General features: G+C 35.5%; 1 pseudogene; it reads right to left on the bottom strand.

Moving 5' to 3' along the window:
* Positions 1-295: 295 nt before the first annotated feature.
* Positions 296-1,235, bottom strand: LOC120157895 (annotated as a pseudogene).
* Between the last annotated feature and the right edge of the window lie 11,668 nt (positions 1,236-12,903).

The raw sequence follows: 12,903 nt of genomic DNA, 5'->3' as shown, positions 1-12,903 counted from the left end.
TAAACCCTGGATCAGAAAACCCACAACAACACGGATCACAGCCGTAGAAACTAGGAAGAACCCTAGAGAACTGGTCAAAAAGCTATAATATTTAGCTAGTTAAAATTTTGAATAAACTATAAACAAATTAAAATATTCTAAAAAAACATGCAAAATCATCTAATTTTCAATGTAATGAATCTAACTTCGAAATAATATTCAGAAACAAAAAGGACAAGAAAATTTCGAATCCAGTTTTGTTTCTTGTCTATACAAAAGAATCTCAAACTCACGATCTGTTTGCCGTCAGGTCGGTTCAATTATCGGATGCCGGATACTTGAACAAAAACGGATGCTCCAAAAGCTGAGAAGCGGTCCACCTCTTACTAGGCTCCATCTGCAAGCAACACTCCATGAAGTTCTTGAACTCATCGGAAGCAACAGGCGGTTCGCCGAAGCATATGGCAAGCATCAATGTAGTCCAGTTGGGTTTTTGACCTGCCGGAAGATAAGGATAGTGACCCACGAAAAGCTCCATCAATGTAAGCCCTAAACTCCAAATATTGCTGAGGAATCCATCGTATCCACCTTCATTAGCGCTCGGGTCGAACCGTTCCGGACTCATGTAAGCGCAGGTTCCGACGTGGGAATTGCAAGATTCCTGCATTCCGGACATAATCTTGCTGACTCCGAAATCGCGATCTTAACTTGCGTCTTCTTGTTCACCAATAGATTGGAGGCTTGAGGTCTCGATGAGTAATGTTATGGCCATGCAAGTAACTCAATCCTTTTACAATCTGCCTCGATATATCGGTAACTTCCAGCTCCAACAAACTCCCCTTGTTACGAACAACAGTATCCAAAGATCTTGCGTCCATGTACTCCATCAATATCTCCACGTCCCCACATGGCTTCACGTACGTTTCGTAGCAACCAACCACGTGAGGCGAATCAGTCTTTCTTAGAATTTCCATCTCTCTGCAAACTTGTTCACGTGCATTCAAGTCGCCGTCTCCGTAAACAACTTTCAGTGCATATATCTTTGAAGTCCGTTTCTGTTGGACTTTATATACGGTGCCGCCGTTCCCGTGGCCGAGTACTCCCTGTCTCTCCAGCTCCACTTCGGGGATAGTAACAGCTTTTGTGGTGGCTGATGGAGGGAGGGGGAGGGGGAAACAAGGGAGGCGATCGGAAACGTCAAGTAGCGGAAGGCGGAAGCTTAGATTAATTTGGCGTCGCTCACGAATTACTGCCATGTCAAGGAAAAAGGTACGGTTTTTAGGAGAAGTAAATGAAGTTGAAGGATAAATGAAGCCTTGAATATTTATACGTGATGAGAGTTGGACTTAGAGGAGGTGAAGTGGGCCCCAAGACTTTTAAGTTTTATTTGAAAAAATTAATATTTTATGTATTCGTTAAATTGTTAATATTGTCATGTGACTTATTTGTCAAGCATACTGACTTCATACTCAAGCTAGGTAAAACACACAGTTCTAGTCAATTAATGTCTTCACATTTATCTCTGATTATTTGAAATAAATTATATTTTAAGAAAATGAGAAGTACTTATTTAAGTACAAATATGATTAGAGTTTACATAAAAAATAAATATGGAAAGATCAAAAATATTATTATAATAATAGGGAAAGATAAAAAAAAATACTGAATGACATACATACCGAATCTAGTTTAGAAGTATTTTAAAGTAAATAATTGAATAATTTAAAATGTTGACACTTCTTTTTTCTTAAACTTAAACACATCATGTGGAAATGTCACGCCATCCAAAACGATGGCATATCACGTGTCGTATCAACAATTGAACGCACGTGAAAATATCACGTCATCGACATGTGTTGACCGTTAGTTAACTAACGGTTTTCATTCAACATAAATTGCTTTGATAAAAAATTAAAACTTTGGAAGTCAAATGCTCCAAAAAGAAAATGAATAGGGATAAAGTGATCATATATACAAATATTAGAGTAATTATATCATATAAGGACAATTATATATTAACAATAATTATCTTTAGTATAATCTAAGTAAGTACAAAATATCATTAAGATACATAATCAAATTAACCATTGATATATATATATAAAGATATTATAATCAAATTTATGATTTAAGGTTTAAAACTAACACAAGATCAAACTTAAATTAATACGCTATTTACATAAAATGAAACTTATTATAATGTAACATGACCTATGAGAATTCTTAAACCTTTTTAAAATGACACGTGAACAACTGTACCTGTGAGAGGGTGAGAGAGGGTGAGAAAGGGTGAGAGGGTGTGGATGGCCATTGCAATCAAAACTAGGCAACAGCTTAGCACAATCCAAGTGAAGGCTAAACTCACACTGATCAGCTGAACAACTATATGCAAAGAGGGATGAATCAATGGCGCCCCAACAACATGCACCACAAGTTTTGGCATGGGTAGGATCATCCGATAGAAATGGTGACTAAGTATTTGGTTCTATAAAGAAAATATGTTTAACTTTCAAAATTACGAGATATAATTATTTTGGAGGGATGAAAACTTTTTCTATATCTCTATAATTTTTAAGGTTTATGTTGTAGAGATGATTTTTAAGATTTTGGAATAATGAGATACTCTAGATTTTGGTCTAAATACCAAATTTTAGGATATATGAGATATTATATATTTATATAATTCGTGATCTCTATAATTATAGTGGATTTTTATTCTCTTTCATAGAGGTAAACAAAGTTGAATCACGTTAAATATCATCTCTTACATATATTTTATTTTATGTTGATTTCATTTTGATTATTCTTTTATTTGCAAATTCCTAACATCAAAAATTAATGGGATAACACATATTTGTTATAAAAAAATAGAGATAACATATTTTTATTTCAAAATTTGAAAGTATTACAAGTAAAACACAATTTTAGTCACAATAAATAAATACATATAATTAAAAATTACAACATACAACTCAACTAATAGAATTCAATCTGACAAGTCTGTTAAATCTATTTTCGGTTTCCTTTATCTCTTCCTGTTGAATGGTGGAATTTGCACCGAAAGTGCAATGCACCAAATGAATCAAATGAATTAAAAATGGGCACCAAAAAGTGGTTGGTTTTTAGTTGAATTTGGACAATGGTAAAATCACAATTTAGTCATTGTACTTTAAGGTATTTATAAGATTAGTCCTTAAGCTTCAACAATAAATACCATACCCATTTAGATTCAAAACCATCCCAAATCATTCTAGCTTTCTCCCAATATTAGAGAATTTAGAGAGTTTCTTGAGAGTTGTTTTCTCCTTTTTATCAAGAGAGAATTATCATTGTTTTCTCATTGGTAGATCAAGAAAAGTTGTAATTCCTATTTTCTCATAGTGAAATTCTTCTACCGTTGCCCGTGGTTTTTACCTTATATTATTTAGGGGGTTTCCACGTAAAATTTGTGTCTTATTTATCTTCATTTTTATTTTCTCAAATTATCAGTTGCAATTTTGCTCTATCTGATAGCCGTATTCCGTAACAATTGGTATCAAGAGCCCGATCTGAGTGTGTAATATCTACTTATTGTCTTTTTGGTTGCCATCAAAAGGTGGATCCTCCAACATAAGAAAGAAAGAAGGTAATACACATTCTTTGAAGGTTCTAGAGAACTATTCACGATAGTGAAATAGTGGGAGCTATCCGTAATAGAAGCTATTGCAACAAAATTTGATATTGAAAAGTTCAATGGGAGAAATTTCTCATTGTAGAAATTGAAGATGAAGGTCATCCTGAGGAAAGACGGTTGTCTAGCAGCTATCAGTGAAAGGCCGGTAGATTTCACAGATGACAACAAATGGATCGAAATGGTCGGGAATGCTATGGCAAACTTTCATCTAGCATTAGCAGATGAAGTATTGTCAAGCATCGTGGAGAAGAAGACAACTAAGGAGATATGAGATCATCTCACCAAACTGTACGAGGCCACATCGCTGCACAATAAAATTTTCCTTAAGAGGAAATTGTACACTCTCCGTATGCCAAAATCTACTTCAGTGACGGAGCATTTAAACACACTGAACAAGTTATTTTCTTAGCTTACATCCTTAAGATGTACAATAGGAGAACAAGAACGTGCTGAACTTCTACTTCAAAGTCTACCTGATTCGTATGATCAACTCATCATCAACTTGACAAACAGTAATGTCACCAGTTTAGTCTTCGATGACGTTGCAGCTGTTGTTCTACAAGAAGAAAATTGGCGCAAGAACAAGGAAGACAGACAAGTAAATATGCAACAAGCAGAAGCGTTGATAACAATGAGAGGGAGATCAACAGAACGTGGCCAAAGTAGAAGTCACAAATATGGTAGATCGAAGTCGAGAAGCAAGAAGAATTTAAAGTGATACAACTGTGGAAAGAAGGATCACTTGAAGAAGGATTGTTGGAGTTTAAATAAAAACTCCAATCCATAAGGCAATACCGCAAACACTTCAGATGATGAAGATGCTCTATGCTGTGAAGCGTCAACCACCGTGGAAGGTAGAAAACGATTTGCAGATATATGACTCATTGATTCGGGAGCAACATATCACATGACCTCAAGAAGAGAATGGTTCCATTAATATGAACCTGTCTCAGGAGGATCTGTGTATAGTTGCAATGATCATGCCTTAGAGATCGTTGGCGTTGGAACCATCAAATTGAAGATGTATGATAGAACAATTAAAGTTGCTCGAGATGTGCGGCACGTGAAAGGCCTGAAGAAAAATTTATTATCCTACGGATTGTTTCATAATAATGAAAGCAAGATTGAAACACATAAAGGAATCATGAAGGTGTTCCGTGGAGCGCTTATGGTGATGAAAGGTGAAAATATAGTAGCAAACTTGTACATGTTGAAGGGAGAGACTTTGCTAGAAGCAGAAGCCTCAGTTGCCTCATGTAGTTCAGATTCTGCAATGCTATGTCATCAGAAACTTGGACACATGTCAGAACAAGGAATGAAAGTCCTTGTGGAGCAAAAGGTACTTCCAGGCTTAACAAATGTATCACTTACTTTGTGTGAACATTGCATAACAAGTAAGCAACACCGGTTGAAATTTAACACATCAAATTCTAGAGGCAAAAGTGTTCTAGAATTGGTTCATTCTGACGTATGGCAAGCACCAGTTACATCCCTAGGAGGAGCAAAATACTTTGTCACATTTATTGATGACTACTCCAAGAGATGTTGGGTGTACCCTATTAAGAAGAAGTCAGATGTCTTTTCAACTTTTAAAAACTTCAAAACACATGTGGAACTTGATTCTGGAAAAAAATCAAGTGTTTCAGAACGGATAATGGAGGAGAATACACAAGTGAAGAATTTGATGACTTTTGCAGGAAAGAAGGCATCAAAAGAGAATTCACAGTGGCGAACACTCCTCAACAAAATGTAGTGGCAGAGCGGATGGACATAACCTTGTTAGAAAGAACAAGAGCAATGTTGAGGGCTGCAGACCTAGAAAAATCATTTTGGGTGGAAGCAGTCAATACCGCATGTTATTTGGTGAATCGAACTCCATCAACTGCAATAGAGCTGAAGACACCAATGGAGATGTGGACTGGTAAACTAGCTAATTATTCAAACCTCCATGTATTTGGAAGTATCGTGTACGTGATGTACAACTCCCAAGAAATTTCAAAGCTGAATCCAAAATCCAGGAAATGTAAATTCTTGGGGTATGTTGATGGTGTAAAGGGGTATCACTTGTGGGATCCCGTTGCCTGCAAAATGATCATTAGTAGGGAGGTTATCTTTGTAAAAGATAAACTAAAAGGAAATAAGAAGATAGTAGCACTGAAAAGTCAGAGACTACACAGATACATGTGGAAAAGGAGTTTGAACAAGGAGATTCTTCTGAAGTAGAACCAACACATGATGAACAAGAACCAGAGAGTTCTGAAGCTCCAACAACTTGTCAATCAGATCATGTGAGAAGACATCCCAATTGGCATTTAGATTATGTTATAGAAGGAAATATTGCATAATGCCTTTTAACAGAGGGCGGTGAGCCATCAACATACCAGGAGGCAATAAACAACTCAGATGCTTTACTTTGGATGATGACGATGCAAGAAGAAATTGAAGCCTTTCATAAAAATAATACATGGGACCTTGTGCCACTACCACAAGGAAGGAAGCCAATTGGTAACAAATGGGTCTTCAAAATCAAGAGAAATGGTGACGATCAAGTTGAAAGGTATCGTGTAAGACTGGTGGTCAAAGGATATGCTCAAAAAAAGTATTGATTTCAATGAAATCTTTTCTCATGTGGTTCGACTAACAAAAGTTTGAGTAGTCTTGGCAATGTGTGCTACATTGAATTTACATCTAGAGCAACTAGATGTTAAAAGAGCTTTTCTTCATAGAAATCTTGAAGAAGAGATTTATATGCTCCAACCTAAAGGTTTTGAAGAAGATGAAAAGAAGAACTTGGTTTGCAGGTTGAACAAATCTCTGTACAGTTTAAAGCAGGCGCCGAGGTATTGGTATAAGAGATTTCATTCATTCATTATGCGCCTTGGATACAACTGACTTAATACAGACCCTTGTGCTTATTTAAAGAGGTTTGGTGATAACGATTTTGTTATATTGCTATTGTATGTGGATGACATGTTGGTTGCAGGACCCAACAAAGATTATATCGAAAAAATGAAGGCACAACTGGCTAGGGAATTTGAAATAAAGGACTTGGGATCAACAAACAAGATTCTAGGGATGCAAATTCACCGAGACAGAAGTAATATGAAGATTTGGCTTTCACAAAAGAATTATTTGAAGAAGATCTTGTCAAGATTCAACATGCAAGATTGTAAGTCAATTTCTACCCCTCTTCCTATTAACTTCAAATTATCCTCTAGTATGAGTCCTAACAGTGAAGAAGAGAGGATGGAGATGTCTCGAGTACCGTATGCATCAGCAGTGGGAAGTTTAATGTTCACTATGATATGTACAAGATCAGACATTGCACAAGCAGTGGGAGTGGTTAGTCGGTACATGGTGAATCCAGACAAAGAGCATTGGAATACAGTAAAGAGGATCCTGAGATACATCCAAGGGACCTCAAATTTTGCATTATGTTACGGAGGATCAAATTTACTTATCAATGGGTATGTTAATTCTGACTATGCAGGGGATTTGGATAAAAACAAATCTATTACAGGATATGTGTTCAAAATTGCTGGTGGAGCTGTAAGCTAGGTTTCAAAATTACAGTCAGTTGTGGCTACATCCAAAACAGAGACAGAATATGTAGCAGCTACACGAGCCAGTAAAGAAGCAATTTGGTTGAAGATGCTATTGGAGGAGCTCGGGCACAATCAAGAGTATGTCTCTCAGTTTTGTGACAGTCAAAGCGCCTTGCAACTAGCAAGGAATCTAAAATTTCATTCAAGGACAAAGCACATACGAGTTCAGTACCATTTTATTCGTGAAAAGGTGGAAGAATGGACGGTAGATATGCAGAAGATCCATACCAAAGACAACATAACAGATTTCATGACAAAAGCGATCAATGGTGATAAATTTACTTGGTGTCGATCCTCTTGTGGCCTGATAGAAACATAAGCAACATGAAGGTATAAGGTAGAAAGAATGGTGTGAAGATATGATCGTTCCAATCAAATCTTCAAGTGGGAGATTGTTGAATGGTGGACTTTGCACCGAAAGTGCAATGCACCAAATGAATCAAATGAATTAAAAATGGGGAACCGAAAAGTGGTTGGTTTTTAGTTGAATTTGGATAATGGTAAAATCACAATTTAGTCATTGTACTTTAAGTTATTTACAAGATTAGTCCTTAAGCTTCAACTATAAATACCCTAACCCATTTAGCTTCAAAACAATCCCAAATCATTCTAGCTTTCTCCCAATACTAGAGAATTTAGAGAGTTTCTTGATAGTTGTTTTCTCCTTTTTATCAAGAGAGAATTATCATTGTTTTCTCCTTGGTAGATCGAGAGAAGTTGTAATTCCTATTTTCTCATAGTGAAATTCTTCTACCTGTTGCCCGTGGTTTTTACCCTATATTATTTAGGGGTTTTCCATGTAAAATTTGTGTCTTCTTTATCTTCATGTTTATTTTCTCAAATTATCAGTTGCGATTTTGCTCTATCTGATAGTCGTATTCCGCAACACTTCCGTCACACTTGCCAAACTTTTTTCTACTTCATTTTTCTTTTCTTCTAATTTATTTTTCTTTTTTCTAATTCTTCAAGCTTGTATATAATCTTATTTATTTCACCGCCATCATCGTCACCATCATTGATGGGGATGCTAGTCTTGCTGTTCAAAATTAATGGCCACACCTAATCAAAATCTAATTGTTAGTTTACGAAGTTTGATTAGTAATAAAATGGCATAATAACAAAATTAATTATGATGTTTGTACCAATGTTCATTTTAGCCTTTATCATTTCAATTTTTGAATCAAAATACCCTTTATTGGAAGGAAATTGATAGATGACTAACGATAAACATATGTTAGTGATTTGATATTTTTACATATGCTTAATTGCTGACATGGCGATGTCATATCATCCAAAGTGATTATGTCACCCATAGTAATAATTGGACATGTGTCATGTCAACAATTAAGCACATATAAAAATATCACGTCAATATTATGTGTTGACTAACAATTTCCTTCTTACAAGAAGTATTTTAATCAAAACTTAAAATGACTGAGATTATATTATTTTAAAAAAAATAAGGGTCAAAGTGAATATTTGTGCAAATTGTGGCTAATAAAATTAAACAAAATATTCTTTAAGAAGGTAAACTTACCTCTGAAAAAACGCACTTTTGTTCTGCAATGAATTTGCATTCAGTACAATAATAAACTGAATCGTTCTTGAATCTCTTCTCCTCGCAAGCGTCACAATAGAATTCATCGTCGGAATTATAAGCATCTTCGACTGAGTTCAACTCATAGTCAAAAGGAGACTTGGTAAGGACTAAAGGATGGAGGTGGGATTTATGGGTTATTGTTTTGGGTGCTGATGGAAGACACTGCAGATGAATGTTGAAATTACACGGCACGCATCGGAGCACGAAGGTGGTACAATTCAGACCGCAACGATGGCAAAGAAAACCGGGTGTTTTCTCAAGGAAAGTGAGAAGGTGTGGATGGTCCTTGCAATGAATAGAGGTTGAGAGCTTAGCACAATCCAAGTGAAGGGTAAACTTACACTTATCAGCCGAACAAGTGTATGCAAAGAGGGATGGATGAATGCTCCAGCAGCATGCACCGCAAGTTGGGGTACGGAATCTCAGGTATGTAATGGTGAGTTGGTGTTTGGGATTAGAGGGATGGTGATGAAGGCGAGGTTGATGAGGAAAATTAACAGCGCACGATCTGTGTAAAAAGAAGTGGGTGCATGATGATGATTTGGTGCACCTGAAAGTTGGTGTTGGAGGTAAACAAGATTGTAAACATGCTGCACAGCGAGGTTCGTTTCCATATTGTTGATGGTTTTGGATGGGTGAAAGTGGATGTGGGTGGGTGAAAGTGGATGTGGGTGGGTGAAATGTTGGATCTCTTTGGCTACTTCAGATTCTGCAATAGAATCTAGGGCACAATAGACATTCAGGTAGAAACCACATGGATCGCAGAAGAAGTCTTTGTTGAAACAATTTGAATCACATCTAGCACAAAGGGGAAAAGGTGTAGAACGAACTTTGGTGAGTGCGAGAGTGCATGGATGGATGAGATGATTGATGAGCTCTGGTGGAACGGTGGTGAGGCAAGATTTATGAATGAAAAACTTGCATTCCATGCACCCGTTGGTGGAAGAAGAAGAAGAAGAGCAGAGGCGTTTACAAATGGCGCAGACAACTTCATCATCTTCCTGCTGCTTCAAATCAACAGGCTTTGTGGGATGAAAATGAGTGAAATGTTTAAAGCTATCATCAGGTTTGAGCTGATCAAGACAAGATGTATGAAAAAACTTATCACAATCGGTGCAACCATAACCCGCTTCCATGCCAGATGTCGACCTCCAACATGCAGAGCAATATTCCCACAAGGCCGGTCTCCACCACAAGGTGTGCTCATGGATTTCATGTTGAATCCACATTCCTTCTTTCTTTTCCTATCAAACAAAAAAAGTTGCAGTACTCATTGCCAACCACTTCTTGCAATATATAACAATCCCTATGCCTAACCTAACATTGCAAGCAAAGGAGACTGTTTATTCATTGTGCCCATATTGGTTTGTTGGGTGTTCGGCGTGGAGCTACTTGGAAGTGGTTGTGTGTGAGATGGGTGCTCATTTTACTTTTGGATTCTAAAGTTGTGAGGTTTCTTGTTTGGACCAGCTGGTTGTTTTCGAGTAGTAGTCGTTCCCTAGTATCTTGTTCCGGTCCGTGTCCGAGCCTTCTGCAAGTGAGTTTCCTCTTTCAAGTGTTGTGCCATCGGTCAAGCTCAGGGTGTTGTTGCGGGTTTGTTTCTGATGCTATGGTTCATTTCAATGGGTTTGATGTTTGTGTGTATTTCTAAGTGCGTTCTCTTTCTTCTTGTTGGTTGTCTGTGTTTAGTCTTATTATGTGTTGGACTGGGGTTTGTGGTAGGACGTGGGTATGATCTGGGTGTTGTTTCATTTTTATGTGTATTAGTTCTTTCCCACCTCAAGGTATACTCTTTTTCCTCCATCTTTCAAAAAAAAGAAGCAAAGGAGACATTAAAGTGATTCCATCATGAGAGTTGAACTCATTACCTTCAGAAACTTTAAATTTTTTTATAACAGTCTTCAAACTACCGGTTTCATTTCATTTTGATCATTCTGGTAATATGGTGTTAACTCTACCAACTAAAAAGACTGAGCCTTGGTTGGTAAAAAGCGAATTCTGATGGAGCTGTGCACGGAAGCAATCACGATGCATAAGCAGGCGGTGTCATTAGAGTTGAAAATGGTAAATGGATTTTTGGATTTTCTAAGAGTCTAAGTAGTTATTCAGTCCCAGTAGCAGAACTTTGGGCACGTCATGAAATCCTTAAACATACAAGAAGATTGGGCTTTCAAAAGTTGGAGATAGAAGTTGATAATTTCGAGATAGTTCAGGTGATTCAGTAACTTTCTACTGCAATTTACAAGGGCACGTACTCGTGAACAAAGATTTTACGTTTTATTCATGAAGATTAAGAGGTCCGTTTGAAGCTTGTTAGAAGGGAACAAAATGTAACTGCACATGCGCTGACGAAAATTAATCCTGGTAGCTTTCTTATTACCTCTTCTCTTACTTTTTTTCTTAATGCCTAATTCATCATTGATTCTATGCATAACCTAACATTGCAAACAGAGGAGACACTAAAGTGATTCCATCTTAAATTATCTATTACATGAACATATACAACATATATATACATAAAAACATGAGTATTAAATTAAATCATGACTTCACATTTTAAATTGGTTCATAAATTTTAAAATATTCCTTATCAATCTCTAATTTATTACCTTATTTTGAATTAGTACATAAGTTTTTTTTTGTCATTATGTTAATATATTGTTAAATCTACTAATTAAAAATAATAATAAGGGTTAGGATCCACTTATACCTAACGTAAAACTAAAAATTTTAAAACTTTTTTAGGATCGTTGGATGAGGAGAAATCAAAAGTTGAGATTAACAGTAGAAATGAGAAAATATTCATTAGGGGAAATCCTTGTTTTTTGACTAAGTTATCGAATCAAGAAAGTTCATCGATTAATTTTTTTTGACTAATTTTGATCGTACATCAAAAATACCCAAACTGTGATTGAGTGAGAATCATCGCAAAATGTATTCTAAATTCGTAGATTTCTTATTACTTCACTTTTTCTTGATGCCTGATTCACCACTCATTCTATGTCAAACCTAACATTGCAAGCAAAGGAGACATTAAAGTGATTCCATCTTAAATTATCTATCACATCTGCAAGAGACGAATCGTAAAAATATACAACCTTCATAAATATACATAAAAACATGATATACTTAAAATTTATTTTGAAAACTATAAAATTATTTGAAAGTTTAAAAATTATGAAAAACTTGAAAAATAATTAAAAGAATTGTAAAATTATATCAAGCATTATTAAAATACAACGGTGATCATGTTGAAATCTTTTGTTAAAATTATTAAAATTATAATTCAAATCATAATCACTTTTTCTCTGAATTAATCACTGATATCTAATCTATTGACCGATTAAATTCATCAACAAAATAATCACTTTTTTTTAAGACGACCCTCTCAATCCAATGTGTTTCATTCACAAATCATAATCACTTTAATTCATCAACAAAATAACCGACTCGACAATAGGTAACTCTAACTAAAGTATCTCATCTAAAAATGAGGGCGACAATGACTCCATCATAGACGGTAGACATGTGTTACTTCAAATGAGCCGATAAACATATGTTTGGGCTTTGGACAATGTTACAAGCTTAATTATTAAAAAATATCTATGTTGGTGTTAAAAGATAACAGTATACATAGTGATCATATAATAATGTAGACATTAAAATTTATGTAAAAAAATACGGACAGAAGAAAAGAATTGTTATTAATTTCGAAAATAGAAAAATGAAAGAGGAATCTTTATTAAACAACTTTGGCTTTTAACTCCTTAAAGTGATTCCATCCACAATTATTTATATCACGGTTGCAAGAAACGAATCATGAGAATATACAAGCTTCATAGATATAAATATTAAAACATGAGATATCAAATCAAATTATGGATTCATCATAAATTGGTCAATAAGCTTTAAAATATTCTATATCAATCCTCACGTTATGATTTCATTTTAAATTGGTTCTTAAACTTTAAAAAGTTATGTAGAAGTTGTCGAAACGGTAAAAAAATTGGCGAATTTAAGAGCTCGTCTCAACTAATTTTGGGATT

Source organism: Hibiscus syriacus, unplaced genomic scaffold (genome assembly GCF_006381635.1).
Source record: "Hibiscus syriacus cultivar Baekdansim isolate YM2019G1 unplaced genomic scaffold, ASM638163v2 tig00111278_pilon, whole genome shotgun sequence".
In the NCBI taxonomy this organism is placed as follows: domain Eukaryota; kingdom Viridiplantae; phylum Streptophyta; class Magnoliopsida; order Malvales; family Malvaceae; genus Hibiscus; species Hibiscus syriacus.
This window is presented reverse-complemented; position numbering and strand designations above follow the sequence as displayed.